The sequence below is a fragment of the Porites lutea genome, chromosome 5, assembly GCF_958299795.1.
Source record: "Porites lutea chromosome 5, jaPorLute2.1, whole genome shotgun sequence".
Lineage (NCBI taxonomy): Eukaryota > Metazoa > Cnidaria > Anthozoa > Scleractinia > Poritidae > Porites > Porites lutea.
In genome coordinates, this window is record NC_133205.1 from 37,621,950 (window position 1) to 37,640,512 (window position 18,563).

At 39.5% G+C, this 18,563-nt stretch overlaps 1 pseudogene; it reads left to right on the forward strand.

The window, feature by feature from the left end:
* Window positions 1-15,660: 15,660 nt before the first annotated feature.
* LOC140938339 (uncharacterized) overlaps window positions 15,661-18,563 on the forward strand; it is a 10,564-nt pseudogene continuing 7,661 nt past the window's right edge.

Here is an 18,563-nt window from a genome sequence, read left to right on the forward strand (position 1 = left end):
GATCTTTCCTAGAAAAGAACCAAACGAATGCTCGATAGACCAATAACAAATTAATTAAACGGTTGTCGATGCACTTTGTAGTGGAATATTTTATTTTTCAATAGACCTAACAATTGTGTTTGAAACGGTACCTTATCTTTTTGTTAGAGGACTTAAGCATGATTGTTTAATTTGCAGGAGCACAAAAGAGGCATGAGTCAGATGCAAATTACTACTGGTTAACAGAGCGTGTAACAAGACATCAAGATAAAGTAATTTTATAGAGAGAGCACTGTTTGCAATAGACTAAAATAAAGACTTTGAGCTCCATTTTTTTGCGTCTGAGTTTTGTTTATAACCGAATTTTTAGTTAGGCAAGCGAACTTGTTTCCTTAGCAAAGCGATTGCAAGAGTAATATGCTGAACGGAGAGCGCGCTTTTATTTGGAAGATAGAATAGATTCTACAATCAGGGCTAAAAGAGCCCGGGCAAGTCTATGCAAGCCTATTGTTCCTATTGAAGTAGAGTGACGCTCATTAGTAAACCTATCGGTGGTGGTGGAGGGAAAACAATAGAAATGTGGCGGTGGTGGTGGTGGTGGAGGGAAAACAATAGAAATGTGGCGGTGGTGGTGGTGGTGGTGGAGGGAAAACAATAGAAATGAGGAGGAGGAGGAGGGAAAAATGGGAATAAAAAAATTGCGGAAGGAAAATAACAAAATTGTGAAAAGGAGAGGGGTAAGTAAAACATTGTTTGCAGTGTAAAAAAGAGCTATTTTGCCTTTTCCCTCATTAATATGCACGATTTGCCCGCCAAAAATCAGTGAACGGGAACTGGGACAATCACAGCAGCAGCAAATAGGACAAGATTTAGTTTGTCTTTGCCCTCATCAATATGCACGATTTGCCCGCCAAAAGTCAGTGAACCGGAACTAGGACAATCACAGCAGCAGGAAATAGGACTTGCATAATTACATTACGCCTCCGTGATTTTAAGTCACAGACAAGTTTGACTTTGTTCCTCAGACAGTATGAATTAACCAATAAAAACGTTTCTTATTTTCTAACTAACCAATCGAAAACGAAGACGTTTATCGACCTTAAAGTAACTAGAAATCCTAAACCAACTAAAAATAGCACATGACCTTATCTTAATGAGATTCCTGTTTCCTGACTCGACGCGCACGACTTACACGCGAGATCTCCACGCGCGCCCAGGGAAAAAACACAGGCTAAAAAGGTGCCCTTTCTGCCCTTTCTGTCCGATCTGCCTTTGAAAATCAACAATAAATTCTAAATTTTTCGTTCTATTTCCGATAACTCGTGGACTTGAGTTAACAACTATGACATCATAGTACCCCGGAATACATATGACATCATCTTCCGAAAATAACTAAAACCTGTCAAACCGGTTATACCAATCATGACATCATCCATCTAAAAATAGCACATGACCTTATCTTTATGAGATTCCTGCGCATTTTATTCGTGAGATTAAGACAAAAGGTTTTGACGTCAGCGACGTTAATTTATTCCCCCCCACCTTAATGAGATTTTCCCCCCAAAAAGGTTAATTTCATCCCTCCTATACTACTTATGGGAAAAAGATTACCACAACTGTATTATATAAAGATGAAAATTTCTTATCAGCTGGGTTTGAACAAATTCTGTGAGAGCGGTTTGGAAATATTTTGAAACAAAGTTTTAAGAATCATAAAGACAGTGAAATAGCATGCTGCTATCCACACATTTAGCTAATATTTTAAGAAAATGATAAGCTTTGGAATCGCGGCTTCATCTTATATTGGTTTACTTCCATTGAAAACTGCGTACAAGAAAAGAGGGGAATTGCTCTGGGCGGTCGCGAGTTAGAAGAATTTTATTAACCTGCATTCAGCTGCTTTTGTTACAGTTTTTGCACGTAATTTGGTCCATGCCTACAAATTTCGTGTTATTCAAAAAACCGCTCGATAATTTTTTTACACACTGGACAATCCCGAGATCAATCGTCAATAAATATACCCTGCAAGTTTCAAGAACATTGAAAAAAGGGAAGGCTTTTAAATAGGGCCTCAAATCAATATGAGATGAAGCCGCGTTTCCGAAGCTTATCATTTTCTTAAAATATTAGCTAATTGTGTGGATACCATGCTATCTCACTGTTCTATATGATTCTTAAAACTTTGTTTCAAAATATTTCCAAAACGCTCTCATAGAATTTGTTCAAAATTTGCCATAATTGAGGCAATTATGGCAAGTACAAACTTTCTTAAGCGATTTCTTAAAAAAAACTCCTAGTACAGAGAAACACAAAGATAAATAAAAAATGTAATGGCTTCATTACGTTGCCATGGCGATTCTGATTGCAATAAAACCCACATAATAATTTTTCATCTTTTCTCTGATGGAAAATACACCATGTCTTTTATGTCGGGAACATGGCTTTTGGGCTACTGCGCAAAGCGGTGCAGCCGTTATCAACTTGTGGGCTGTTAGAAGGTACGGGACAGAGAAAAACTATTGAAACCAATCAGAACTTAAATGTGTATTTTTTCCTGGCCTGTCAGAACTAAAAGGCACTAAGTCCCCACTGAGTTTGTGCCTCGTCGTCGCCGCTTTGGCTGGATTTGGTCGTGAGAAAAGAGAGTACCGAAAGTCGTGAATGTTTCGTCTTGGATTTAACCTTCGCATAGCCGATGCAAAATTTGGTCGATTGTTTCTGCGGCAGTTTGCTTTTCGAAGTATTTTATAGAGAAGCGGGCAAGCGGTTTTGGACCGTCGGCTTTAAAATATTATAGTGCAGCTAGGCCACAGAAACGTTTTTCTCTCTTGTTGTTGAGATTAATTGTGCGAAAAAAGAATGTCCTATCCTTTTTCAGTTCATTCGTGCATAAATTTTTAAACTGTTCCGAATTTGGCGGTTGTTTCCGGTCAGTACCGAGCACTGCGAAGAATAGCCTGTTGCAGGCGTTCAGATAGTGGAGTGCGAGTTAAATTTTTCGCCCTCACCCTACTATCTGAACGCCTGGAACAGGCTTTGCGAAGAATAAGTTCTTGTTTTGTTGTGACTTCATCAAAGGAGATCGATTTTATGCTAGCAACATCTCTTTTGCCTCCCCATCAGGCGCTTCGTTCTTCACACAGTGCGAGCGCAAAACGCGAGTGACACACAAGTGACTGGTGACGGAAGCGCAATGGACCATGGGAAGCAGAAAGAAGCGACAGTTTTCTCCTTCTTGCCTTCCTTTGCTCGCAAATTCTCATCGAGATGGATAGACGTCGACGTCTGGATACGATTCAAGTCTCTTGAAGCGTGAGTTGTGTTGTATTGATTGTATTAGAAATACGGTCGATCCCCGAAGAGTTAAGGGGCTCATAAGATTCAATTCTGGGGTGATACGCGTTTTGAATGTATCAAGAGAAGAATGAAATGGTTATCGTAAAACACTTTTCCCTTTCTCGCTTCCCAGTTAAATGCTTATTAGTACGGTATGCGGCAAATGGCGTCCTTTGATGATGTCACAAGTTTGTACCCAGCTCAAACAAATGCTCGGTAATGTATGGAACCAGGAGTTCTGATGGGACGTAATAAGAGACCTAACTTAAAACAGCCGAGGAAACGTCGGGATTTTATCAAACACGATAATCTCTTCGAGCCGCGAAAAACATTTTGATAAACCCTTCCACTGCTTTTTCAATTTTTGACATTGACCAGTTAGGGAAAATCCGTCAACACCACTGGAAAAAGCGCCTTAAAATTAAACTGCCAAATTTGAAAGTGATACGTCGTGAGCGAGAGAAAATATAGCTCCTCAAAGTTGCGAAAATTTAGACGGACGTTTGTCCGGGTGGGGGCCAAGTTTGTGCCCCCACACCATACAAAAGTGTCTAAGATTCCGCGACTTTAAAGTCAGTTGAGGGGCCATATCTTTGTTAGTTTTCAACAAATCACTTTCAGACTTTGCAATACCTTTGCAATATCTTTCCAGTGGTGTCAACGAATTTTCCCTAACTTGTCCAGGTCAAAAGTTGAAAGAAAAAAAAAAACCGGGGTAAGGCCTAGTCCCTCGGCCTTTACCCATTCCCTCAACGACTGAAACTTGGAGAATCTTTACAAACATGCTGTGTAAATTTTTTTTCGCTTAAGCCGACATTTTAAGCGAGAAAAACCCTTGCTTTGGAAAGCATCTTTATTGCAAAACAAGAAGTGATTACGCCTACAAGCTTCGTGTACAACTGGCTTCGCGATTGGTAAGAAGTTCTCTCTTAATCAGTAACCTAAACAAAGAGTTTTGCTTTTTTCTCAAGAAAGTTATGTTATAAAAGCAGTAGAAAGCTTTTCTCCTGTGTTTGCATAGCCTGTTATAAACACTCGAGCGGTTGGGAGAATTCTCAACAGTTATGCAAACCCTCGACCTCGTCTCGGGTTTGTATGACCGTCTCGAATTCTCCCAACCCCTCTCGTTTTTATATTACGCTATGCAAACACAGAAAACGTTTTCTATTACTTAAATATAGGGACCTTAAGATCCGAGGACGGCGACGGCAGCGAAAACGTCGCTGAAAAAGTGGATTCGCGTTCTTTCAATCTTCATCGCGATTACTCCAATGAAGTCATTATCTTTGTTAAATGTAGGTGAACCCTCCTAAAATTGAATTCCTAAGAACCATATCCAATTTCAGGAAATAGAGAAGAAATTTCGTCGCCGCTTGAGTATTTTCCCTGTGAACGTGACATTAGGCACTTTCACGTCGTAGTCGTGCAGTGACGGCAAAGAAATGTACAAAATAGCGTGATGCACGTGCAAAATTGTTGCTTTAGATATTAAACCTATTGCTTTTTTGACGTCCTCGTTGCCGTCGCCGTCGTGGGATCTTAAGAGCCCTATTGTTCTGTCGGCAACGTCCAAGGGACATCACGCTAACTTTAAAAACTAAAAATTAAAAAATGTTAATAATAGTTAAAACTACAAATAAAACTAATATCAACTGTTAATAAAGATTATCTGAAAGAGCTTACTTTTAAAAATAGACAGGGATTGGCTTGTGACAGTTTCTTTGAGGAGATTGTTCCATCCAGTTATTGTCCTTGGACAGCCGCAAAGAAAATCTGAAAATATCCTTGTGTCCTTTCGGTACAATAAACTTCAAATCATGGCTTGTCATGTTCTCAGTCCTTCCTCTACTTGGAATCAAATAGTCCTCCCATTTCCCGTCTTGGAAACCATAGCACAGCCTTGCGTGTCTTCTCAAAGTTTCAAGTGTGTCCCACTTTAAATCTTGCAGCATTCCCGTCACGCTCGTCGTTTAATCGTAATTTCCCGTGACAAAGCGAGCCGCTTTTCGTTGTACCCTTTCTAGAGGCATACTGGAGCTTTGGTCTTACAAGTGACGTGTACGCGGTTTCTTTCACTGACTTTGGACACCATGACAGATTGCGTTTAAGAAGTCCTAAGATATTATTTGCCCTAGATGAGATTAATTCGATAAGTGAAGACTGTAAAGTACATGATCTTACTCTTTGAAGTATTGAATCCCATCTTCCATTTTTGTTGCCAAGCTTCTAATCGTATATGAGTCATCCTGAAGATCAGATGCATCACAACAGATTGTTCCATATAATGATGTATCATCAGCGAAAAGTTTAACGGTAGAGTTAAGACCATCAGGCAAATCATTTATATACATTATGGGGAACTCCTGATGTCATGATTACAGGAGCAGATGATGTCCCCCTCAATTACTACTGATTGGGTACACTGTGTCCTCTTGGACACCTTATGAAGTTTACACAAGCAGGAGCGATAGGCTCCTGACACAAGCTAGTATTCCTTATCGCTTCGGTTTCGAGCACTGAGTCTATAGTAATTAGGGTTAAACACTGAAAATAGTTATTAGGGTTAAGCACTGACTATGGTGACTAGGGTTAAGCCCTGAAAATAGCTTCTATCTGGGGTTAGAGCCGTAGCCAACTGGGGAGGCAGGGGGGCTGCTGCCCCCCCCCCCCCCCGGACATGTTGAGCAAGACAAATCAAGTCTGTGGATGGATTCGTTTTCTTTAGACTCAGTTATTTTGATTTTTATTGTTTGCTATTTTCATGGCCGAGAAATTGGCTGGTTCAGGGTGTGCACAAATGGTAAGTAACAGGAAGCAAAGCCCCCTAATGAAATTGGCGTGTATATGTATTCTTTGCGAGGTTCACTCTAATTTACAGAGAGTGCCTGTAATGGCACGCCAGTTGGTAGTTTTCCTTGTGAAAGATCCTTCTCTGCTCTGTGTCGTCTCAGGCTATGGACACGTTCTTCAATGACAGAAGAACGCCGGCCTTAGCGGCCTCGCAATGATGCTTATTCATCGTAGAACCAAGGACATGCCAACGCCAAAGGATATTTATGAACGAAAATCAAACTGGAGACTCTTTTGTAGGTTAGCCAAACATCATGCATTATCACAATGTTTTACTCAGTCGGCTTCACTCAAAGTTTGGTATATCTGGGGCGGCACTTGAATGGTTTCGTTCCTACCTCAATGGAAGATCTCAGCGTGTAATGGTCCAAGGAAATTTATCTCAGAGTTTGAATTTGGACTTCGGTGTACCGCAGGGCCCTTGCCTCGGGCCATTGCTTGTCACGATTTATGCAAGCAAATTGTTTGATGTTATCAAGGTGCACCTTCCCACGGTTCACTGCTTCGCTGACGACACACAGTTGTATGTGTCTTTCAGTCCAAACATAAGCACCGGGAAATTAATTTTTGAGGCTGTCAATGCTATACAGCTCTGTGTGGATGATACACGTAATTGGATGACCTGAATGATAAACTACTTCTCAATGACGATAAAACAGAATTCCTAATGATTGGTACCAAGCAACAACTAGCCAAAGTTAATATTGATCATATTTTAATTGGACACTGTGTAATTAGACCAAAAGGGGTAGTTAAGAACTTAGGGACATGGTTAGACTCGACTCTTTCAATGAATTCTCATGTAAATAACCCTTGTTCCAATGCTTTTAATTACGTGTATAATATAAGAAGAATTAGGAAATATCTTTCTAGGCGGTCCACTGAGACGCTCATTCACTCGTTTGTCTCACGTCGCGTCCGCTATTGTGACAGCCTGCTCTATGGCCCGCCAGCCTACCAGCTAAATAAGCTACAGAGGGTCCAAAATGCTGCCGCTAGGTTAATTCTCCAGGCCATGTAAGACCGTTGTTGTGTAATCTGCACTGGCTACCGGTTAAATTCCGAATCGACTTTAAGATAATACTGTTAACGTATAAGGCTGTTAATGTCTTAGCGGCTTTTTATCCCCAGGAATTTATTAATCTTAAAGAAGCATGTAAATACAAGTTACGTTCCGATTGTGATGGACTGCTACTAAACCCTGTGAAATTCAACGTTAGGAGATCGATCTTTTGCTGCTGCTGCTCCTCAACTATGGAATTCATTGCCCTGTGCAATTAGGAGTAGCCCCCAGTAGCATCTTTTAAAAAGACATTCAAGACATTTTTATTTCAGAAAGCTTTTTTGTGATTTTATGTGCTTTTTAATCTCGTTTTTAGTAGGTTTTATGCAGTTTTTTGCGATTTAAGTAGTCTAGGTAAGTTTTATAGTTTTAGTGTCGACATAATTGTTTTAACTCTTTTTGGTAGGTTCATGCACTTTATGCAGTCATAGTATAGCTGATGAAAATAGCAATATTGATATCGGCACTATATAAGTATTGTTATTATTATTATTATTATTATTATTATTATTATTATTTTTATTAGGAGGAATTGTGGGTAGCTTTTTGACACATGTCTAGTTGTACGTTGCAAATTTAAATCAGTCTAGGTCAGCATTCATTCGAGCTCCTAACCTTCAGAACGCACCGTGGATGAAGCTCGTGTCTATCACATCATAAAGGATAACAACGACGATCTTATAAACGATCTTATTTTGCAACAAACGGCCAACCATAACAGAGGTCCACTCCGGGAGCTTAAAATAGACCGCTGGAGGGATTCAACAGGCTAATATGACTCCCGACTAATCTAAGCAGTGACTAACCGCCGGCATCAATCAAGGTGCAGTCAATTCAGTTTTTTGAGGTGAATGTTTAGGTTTGATGTTCTAGCTCTCTGGTAGTAATCGTTTCTTTTTTACAGAAATTCAATTCGATCTCACTTCTCCTTGTTTGGATCAGGAAGATTTGGCAAGAAAATATGAAATCAAAACCGCCTGTTCAGAAATTTCAGTTAAAGGCAGATTGCGCAAAGCTCTCGGGCATTGAAACAGATCAATGCGCCTCAGTTTATTTTAGAAACTATTGAGTTTGGCTACAAATTGCCATTTTCGACATCGCCTCCGGCGAGAATTTTTAGAAACAATAAGTCTAGGCTATTTTTCATATCCCAAACTACCTTGGGTCGCACTGGCGCAATCGGCTGATCTCTCAACTTAGAATCTCTTCTGATCTGATGGGGTCAAACAAGTGAGTCGGTTTAAACCCCGGGAAAGCCAAAATAATAATTCTTTCTTCCTCGAATAAGTTAAAGAATAAATCAAAGAAATCAAAGTGATCTCGAGATATCTCGAACTAATTCGGCTCTCACTTCGTCAAATAGCCGAATAAAACCGAAAACTTGCAGACTTTGCGAGCCCAATCCAGTCCCAAATAAAGCAACTTTGGGACATTCCTGAGCGTCGCAAATCCTTCACTTCGCGCTCCGCCGAAGTAAAAACCTCGCTTATTAATTGCACAGGACACGCAATAATGCACAGAACACCCAACAGAAATTAGAGTTGCGGTTCTCGTATCCTCGAACGTAAAAAAATGTCATTTATGTTGGGAACATGGCTTTTTGGCTACTAGGCAAAGCCCTTTAGTCTTTGTGGGCTTGTTGATTGTTAGAAGGTAAGTGACAAAGAAAAACTATTGCAACCAATCAGAACATAAATCTATATTTTTTGGTGACCTGTCAGAACGAATGGACCCTAACTTCGAAATCACTTCGCACCTCGTCCCGGTCGCTTTGGCCCGATTTGGCCGTGAGAAAAGAGGGTACCGAGAGTCGTGGATGTTTTGTCTTGGATTTATTCTTCGCAGAACCGATACAAATCTTGGTGGGTTGTTTTTGCGGCCGTTTGCTTTTGGCGATGAATTTTGATGATTGAAGTATTTTACATAGAAAATGGAAGATTGGTATACCGATACCAATACGCAAAGTCCCGTGGGAAGGTTCGACACTCCGTCGTGTACGAAGGGAAAAGGACAATGCGTGGCATACTTTCAACATTTCTCCGTCACACTTCAATCTCATGTCTGCCCTTGAAGCTGAAGAAAAATATAAAATTGTAGAACGGAAACTTAGAGAAGACTATGAAAAAAAACTTGTCAAAAATGTGACACAAAATCCAAGCAGATTTTTTGCGTATCTAAGGAACAAAAAGAAGTCAAATAAAACAGTATCTTGCTTGCGAAAAGCTAATGGACAAACTACTATTTGCCCTAAGGAGACTGCTGATTTACTAGTGGAGTCGTTTGCTTCCGTTTTTACCAGAGAGAAAGCTCTAAATGAAAACTGTGTTCTTGAAAATATGGCGGAACAAATAAATGAATTCACTGTAGAAAAGGAGGAAGTCATACAACAGCTTAACTCGGGCATTCATAAAGCGGCTGGACCCGATAGTCTACATCCTATGACAATAAAAACTCTAGCTGAACATGAAAACTTTGTAAACGCCGTTACAGTTCTCTTTCAAGCTGTCAATAGTTACTGCCTTACACAGGAAAGTTTCACTTAACGACGCATGCAATTATAGAACTATTTCTCTTACTGCATTTTATGTAAAGTATTTGAGAAATTACATTACAGACATCTCTACACCCACGTACGTGACAACCTCAGCCCGCACCAACATGGCTTTTTTCAAGGCAAGTCGTGTCTTTCTAACCTTTTGGAAACAGTGCATGAGATCAATACCATTTTAGAGGATGGGGAAGCAGTAGACCTAGTCTACTTGGATTTGGACTTTCGATAAAGTTCCACATGAGCGACTCCTGTTGAAGTTAAAAGCGCATGGGATGACCGGCCAATGCAACAACATTATTCGGAATTTTATTATATAATTACTGGTAGAACAATGGCAGTCCGTGTAGGCGATGAATTAGGGGACTTAAGCACCAGACGTTCTTGGTACCACGGACGCCAACCGGAAGTATTAGGGACTTTAAGATCCAACGGCGCGACGGCGACAAGAACGTCGCTTAAAAAATGAATTTGAGTTTTTTCAGTCTTTATAGCGATTATTCCTACCCACTTACTTTGTCAATTGTAGGCGAACCCTCCTGAAGCTGAATTTGAAGGGACCATATTCAAGCTCAGAAAGAGAAATAAAATTTCGTCGTTGCTTGTTTACGTGCTCCATAAAACGCGAAATTAGGCATTTTCACGTCGTAGTCGTGCAAAATAGGAAAGAAATGAACAAAAAAGTGTGTTGCACGTGCGAAGTTGTTGTTTTGCTAATTAAACCTATTGTTTTTTTGACGTTCTAGTTGTCGTCCGCGTCGTTGTATCTTAAACTCCCTATTTTTGCAGCATGACGGACTTCAAAACGTGAGTTCTCAGGTTGAAACCAGAGGTTCAGATTCTGGGTTCTTCGAAGATTATTTTTTTCATACAAAAGTAGAAATTCTTCATCTGAAATCATATTTTCTTCGTAGCAAAGAAACAAAACTTAACGCAAATCTTTGAAAGGCATTTTCAACTGAATTATTCTGTCGGCGTTCTTGATGTTATCACGTTGTTTTGCTTACTGATTTGCATTTGGCACGCAAACCGCGGAAAGAGATCTCGGAGTGGTTGTTTCAGTTGGTGATACCCTCTGTTGGGAGAAACAAATTCGAGGAATGATTGGAAAAGCAAAACAAATGACGCCTTGGATCATTACGAATGTTGTATCTAGGAAACCAGGAGTGCTAATACCATTTTACAAAGATTTTGTCAGACCCCATTTGGAATACGCAGTGCAGGTGTGGGCCCCTACCGCAAGACACGAACACTGGGGTATTACTAGAAATACCTTTTGCAAAAATCTCGCGAAGCTAACAGGGCCAGCAGTGAGACTAGACAGTAAAAGGCCAAAGGGTAAAAAAAACGATGAAAGAAAAAAAAAACTGGATAATGCTACGCTGGGATTTGAAACTGCATCCCAACTTCGTCCAGCGAAAAAAGTGCAGCTGCTAACCACTGAGCTATGCAACTCCTACGTCAAATAAAGCGGAAGATTAATAGTTTTGAAGTATCTTTTTCTGCTTTTCACACTGTTGAACCTTATGGAACTGTATTTATCATGAATTCAAAGATACATTCGAGGAAAATAGCTCAAACGAGTATTTCAAAACCATTTCGCATTATCTCCGTGTTTACTCGGACTTTATATAGGCCGATCGATTAACGGACTGGTCTTCTTCGCTGCTTTCGCTGAAGTTCAGGTCACCGTTCTTTCAGTGTTAAACCTTCCACGGCAAAGATTTCCAGCCACTTGTCTAATCGGGCACTGTTGTGTTTGCAGCCCGCGGTTATTTGCCTCAGAACTATTGAGCGATTTGCCAAGGTACAATAAACAGAGGATGAATAAAATAAGCCCAAGTCGCTGCACTTGTTTCCTGGAAACCCAAAATGAACGATGACGTCATGTTGAATGGCGTCTTTAGCATTTGTTTATGGCTTGTTGCTAGGCAACTGCGCATACCAAACCGATAGAAAGATTTATGACCAAATCGAAATCGCAGTTGGCTTGCGATCCTCGCGTGATACGCGTGCTGCACGCGCGACAAAATTATAAACTCGCTCCGCGAGAATAATGGAAACTGAGGAGGACTGCCAAAGACAGTTTACCAGGATAATTGAGGGCATGGGCCCACTCTCTTATCGTCAAAGGTTAAAGCTTCTCAGATTAACGACTTAACTGGAACGTCGAATGCGTGGTGACTTAATCGAGACCTTCAAAATAATCAACGGTTTTGTGAAATATGGTCACAATATGTTTAGGACGAATACAGCTTATCGAACTCGTAATGTTAATGTCACTTCTCATCATCCATTAAGATCAGCGCATGACTTCTTTAACAATAGAGTTATCAAATATTGGAACCAGCTGCCACTACGCGTGCGAAATTTATCAAGTATCAACGCCTTTAAGGCTGGTCTTGACCTCTTTAAGTTATCTAAACCTGATTCGCCTGATGGATTCTGGAAATTACCGGAAGAAATCTTTAATAGAATAAGCGATAAAAGTGAACATGTCAATTATTCACTAGCCAATCGCGATGTTGCCAGGCGGCAAAATATCTTGTTTTAATAATTAATTTTGTCGTTCTCTGCTTTTAGTATCTTTCTAGTTTTAGTACTCTCATGATAATCCATTTTTAATTTTTATCACATATTCGTAATAATTTTGTAAATAGATTTTTGTAAATAGAGATATCCTGAAGAGATATAATAAAGTTAATTTATCTTATCTAAGTGGTTTGGACCATAAGCTTTAAAATATTGTAGTGCAACTAACCCACAAAAAAGTTTTTCTCCCAGGTTGCTGTGATTACTTGTGCAAAAAAAATTGTGGTATCCTTTTTCAGTTCTTTTTTTTGCAACTGCTGCTTTTGAAATATATGGCTGGAAATACCCAGGTTACCTAATTTTAATATGCTCTTCCAGCTTGTACTGGCAAAATGTTTCAAAAGTGAACTGTTTTCGTGTTTACCGAAAGTGGATCACGTGATCAAGTCATGCAAAGAGCCTATTAATTAGCAAATGCTAATTTTGATCAATAATAGTTGCTCAATAAAGAAATGTATCTGTTTCTCTTTATTTCTATTTTCCTTCAAATTCGATTTCATTGATGCATTCAAACTATGATTCACCACGTCCCTCTCGGTGATCTAGAGGACTAGAGCGTTTTTTTCTGCGTTCTCTGGCCAAATGAATCTCTCAAACGTGGTAAACTGTAAGTGCAACCTAGCGTGACTTCTGCATTGTGCGTGACCTGGGACTAGAAAGCAGTTGTCACATGACCAGCATTCCAGACTGTTTTCTGCAAGAAGGAGTTGTCTTGTCAGTTCTTTCCATCGATTTGAATTGAGCAAAATTTTTCTGCCATAACTACGTTTTTTAGTTTGTAAGTATTGGTTGATTTTTAATTGCTCAAGGCCTCATGAAATCTTTGGGAACCGTATACAGGTATCGTATGACACTCCTTGTGTTACATGTATATTATTATGCTGCTGTACAATGAAAGTAGAATGTGCTCGCTGTCTGTACCTTAAACCACTTAGAATTGTGTGGAATATGATCTTACTTTTATAAGTTGGTAACTTAGCCTTTTTCTCTCAGACTTCGAAATGTGAAGTTGCTGTATATCGCCTTACGCTTCACTATTCAAACTCGACCCGGAAGTGAAGGTTATAAAGGTTCCAATTTGCTTTCGATCCCGAGCTTTCCCCAGCACAGCCTATGTTAGTTTCCCTTACATAATACTGTAAAGAAGGCGATCACAGTCACACTGAAAACAGTGCAGCTGGTCGAGGTGGTGAAAAGATGTGCTCTGGGCAGTATGGATATACTTTCTGGAACAACACTTTGCCATAAACTATTACCTGCAGTTCTTGAATGAACTCTTTGATTTCCAAACCCCAGTCTTCTCAAGAGGGTCCTGAAGGGGAGGGGGGGGGGGGTACCAGTCCCATTTCCCAGCCCATTTTTTTTCGAAATCCCACTTCCCAGTGCTCAAATCCCATTCCCACTAGCAGAATTTGGAAAAAATCTCAGTGTTATACATACCACCTCTTTTCGTTTCGCATCCGCAAAATTACGGCTTCTAAATATGACCCAACAAAGACCCAAAAATTCACAAGGATTTACAAAGTAATAGGATCATTTCAGAGAGTAATAAAAATTTCAAGTAGCAATTTTATAGCGATTAGTCCCTGCCACTTCACATTCCTGCCATTCCTGCCTGCAGGAAATCTGCCATCCGACTTGTAAGTGTTCTTACTCTTCCCAGTCTGGTTGGACGGATCATGTTCATCGTTTCAAGAGCGCTGTCTACCTCTTCTTCAGAGTCACTGTCACTGTCACTCGCACTAAAGCTGTTTACCCATTCGTTGTTGGGAGATTCTGGTGGTAAACTGGCATCCTCATTTGAATTAGGTGGCTCATCATTTTCGCTTGGAACTCTTTCTACGCCTATTAGTGAATTGACTGGTTTTAAGACCGTTTCAGTTTCATATAAGTTCAGAGGCAAAGTGCCTGCCCTGTCCATTGTGTTATCTTGTCTAACATTTTGTTGTCTGACGGATTTACCATGCCCTCATTTCAGCTTCCTCGTTTCTGGTTATCTTCTGTGAGGTTGGCTTTGGAAATTTGATGTGGGGTAAGGAAACTACATGTAATGTTGGCAGTTTGTAATAGGAATTTGGATGTGTGTAGTATGCTGCTGCCCACTTAGAAACCCTTAATTTTCAATGCTTCTTCAACTGATGTGCAAAACATCGTTGCATATTTGTACAATGTAAGAGTGTCTCTCTTAAAATGTGCTCCTGCCATGTTGTTTGTATCATACAAATACACATGCCATGTAGACTTTTGGTTTTACACACACCGCTGTACACAAATATCGTTGACCGCAAATCGGGACCATTCAGGGAAACCTAGATAAAAATGCTAAAAATTGACTAGAACAAGGTGCATTAGCAATTTTCTGACGTTTCCTAACCCCAGGAAATAAGTGATGCCTCGACTGGTCATGGTTCCAAACTATTTATCCCATTCCCATTTTTGACATTTTATTCCCATTCCCAGTGACCAAATCCCAGTCCCAGTGGCTTAAATCCCATTATCCCAGGGCAAAAACCGGCCAATCCCAGTTCCCATTTTACCCCTTCAGGACCCTCTTCTCAAAGTAACACCGTCTCATACAGCCCATATAAAGCATTGTCATATTCCCTCCCCTTCCCTAGGCAGATATTACAACTGTATACTTGTTCATATTTATATCTGGCTGTCTCTACTCACTGGTACATTAGGTGTCCAAAGTTTCACAGTAGATTCAGCAACATGTAGCTGTATGTGTTTCTTTGATTTTAAGTTTACCCTTTTCTCTCCTGTTTACCTAAAGCTGGTTTGAATTATTTTGAAATGTTGTTATTTATTTGACTATTACTCAGGTATTGTCAAACAGGATGACCTGATTAACATCAAAAACTAAATTTTGAATGGCTTTGTCTTCATCTGGGTAAGCATATTAATATGACATGTCACACATTAATATACAGTTATACCTGCTAACTCTCATGCATTATGCATGAGTCTCACACCTGTGGACTAAAGACGTTGATCTCACATATCAAGGACAATTTCTCATGCCTGACTCACAAATCTGCATAAATTGTTTGGTAACACATGATAATAATGAAAATTCAATCCAAAAAGGTGTCAAATGGTGACTTTGTGTCCTTTTTTGTGTTGTATCGAAATAAAAGCATGCTAAAAGTGTTGTCTTTTAAGTAGCTTCGCAAGTACTCAAACATCTTTGGAACATCTGCTGATCGACATTTTTGGCAATGTTCTGAAGTCTTCTGAAAGTTGTCGGAAATCTTTGGAAGTCGCCGGGACTTTTCCGGAAATCCCCATCATGACAAGGTAAAAATCTCATGCATTTGACTCAGAAAAAGTTGGCAGGTATACACAGTCTGTACACTAGCCGGAGCTCACCAGTCTGGATATCCGACAGTATCCGATCATTGGCAAAGATGTTTGAATACATCTGAACATTGCTAAAATTGTTCTGGAGGCTTCCGAACAAAAGATTTTTGGTTACTATGGACATCTTGAACATTGTCAAAGATCGATGGACATTATATTACTAATTTATGAACAGCAAAATAAGGTGTACCCATTATAATTGTGTCAATAAACAAATAACCCTGTTGTTTTAGTCAGGTATTCATGAACATTGCTTTCAACACCAAAGGGTGATGGATAGTATCAGATATTTCAGTAGGAGAAGTTGGCTACTAATTCCCCCTTCAATTCAAGACGTTTTTAGAGACATAGTTATCTTTATCAAAATTTAAGCGATACTTACAAGTTAGTTTTAAACCGACTACAGAAAAACAAAATGCACTTAAGTTAGTTTTGAAACCATCAACATAACCTCCATGTGCCAAAAAATAAATAAATTATACATGACTGTAAACTTCGCCTTTTCACAATTATATTGTTGTACACACTTTTGGCTTTACCATTTATTTTCCTTATTTATCATTTAGATGCACTCATCTTGGTGCATCTGACAACCAGAAAAGATGGCTTGTGGTGGGAATAGCACTCAACAAGATACTTGTGCCACAGATCCGTCCTTTTGTGGAACAAGAGATTTGTAAGGAATACAACAATCTCAAGACAAGTCACAATATTCATGCACAAAGTACATCTGGTCGTCTTCAAAGGTGGCCTGCAAGAAAGTTTTTAAAGTATGAGAACATCAATGGTAACAGTCGTCACCCAAAGCTTCCTGGTGGAAAATACAACATTTCCCTGTTTGATTGTAGAGTGTTATCGCACATTGACTTTGCCAAGTTGTATGTAGAAAACTTTATGGCAAAGTTCAATGCTTTTGATGACCACTGTGATGCATCAGCTGTACTCACACTGCTTGGTGGTGTACCTGTGTTCTCAACTGCTGTGCAAGCTGCAGCTGGTGATGTCAGGAATGTTAGGAATGACTGGGAACACTGTGGCTTCAGTAAGTGGGATCCTGTTAAGTTTCAGCAGAGTTTTGTTGAGATGGAGCACCTGGTGAGAGTCATATGGCTCTACCTGCTGCAGATGAAGCAAAACTCCTTGGAGAACTGAAAGACTGGGAAACTAAAGGTATTCCACTTTGATATAGAGAGTAATAATTATTGAAAACTGAATCACTGGATAATGCAACTCTTTTAAGAAATAAAAACTTAAAGAATTAAGAACTTAAAAGTTTTGATTGGTGAAACCATCATGGTAAAATTATCACCCATTATAACTATGCTCTCCAAACACGAGTTTCTGCTTTATAGCCCACATGGGAATTTTAGATCTAGTTTTGTAAAAACAAATAATCCAAGGCCAGGCTTGTATACAAAAAAAGTACTTTACATTCTGCAGTTAATTTGCATTTTTAAATATATTTTTTAAAGCATGATGGGTTAAAACAGCATTGATTTTTTTTGTTTTGTTGCACCATTAAACCATTCTGACCCACAGTACACCAAGTTAAAAGTCACCATAAAATGATAATTAACCCTATATTAGGTTGTCAAACATGGCAGCTTCTAAGTTTTTTACATTCTTCATCTTGCTTACGCTAAAGAATGTTCATGATTTTGCTGTTGCATCAGGAATCCATATTCATTTTTTCTCACAGTAGTCAGCTGGGCAAGTAAGCATGATGGCATACTTGCCTGGTTACAATTTTGGTTGCCCAGACAAAAGTGCAGAATTATATAAAAGAAATGGTGAAAAAATTGTGTGCAACTTGAACATTTCTGATCACCATGACTGTTATTATTTCCATTATAGTTACTAAGAAAGGGTTTAAAGTAAACTGTTAAGTACAAGAGGCTACAGGCCTAGGCTAAAAACAGTTTATTTACATTTTACAAGTAGCCACAGTCGGTCAGTTTGTTATGAAGGCGAGATGGTGCACTTACGTTTTCCCCCATATAAGGCAGCGGCTCCTGCATCACCCTTTTTCCGTCAAAGGTTGAGAAATGTCTTCTAAAAAATGTCATTTCTTGATGCGTATACGGCACCAGCTTCTGCTTCACCTTTTTTTTTCGCTGAAGGCGACAAAACACCTTCTAAAAAACGCCACATCTTGATGTGTGCTGTCACATTTTCTAGGAATGGCCTTTGAATGCAGTACTTCACAAAAAACTGAGCCTAATCATATAAGAATTTTTTAAAAGATTTTGTGGTTGAGCAAAACCTCAATCGTCTTAAGGGCGGTTTTTGAAGTTATCTTAATCGTCCGTACGAGATTGTAGTCTTCTGGCCTGGGACGACCAGACAACTGGGAATATGGATTCCTGTTGCATGAAGGCACTGATGACTAATCTGATGAGCAATTATGCTGTGTAGACTTTAAGCCTTCTCTTCTTTGTTTGTAGGGACTTTGTTGTGCTTGAACTCCCCTGTTGATCCAGTGTTGCTTCAACTTGTCCAGCAAGGAATTAAATTTCTGCAAGATAGTATGAATAACTTGTCTGCAGAATTTGACCAAGATAAGATAAAAGTGCAGCAAGAGCTGCAAAATGCTGCAGCAGCGATGAAACAGATGGCAGAAAGATTAAATCATTTTCAAGGTAATAATCATTGCTTATTAACCCAGGCTCCCAAACCATTCTACATGTAATTATTATTATGGCCTGGACGGATAACACCCTCCTCTCCATAATTCTTCATAAGAAACTCAGCCTCATTCATTAATTGCTAATTATTATACACTTGTCCTTATTCAAAATAATTTTCTTTTATGGTTTCTAGCTTTTTAAGTAG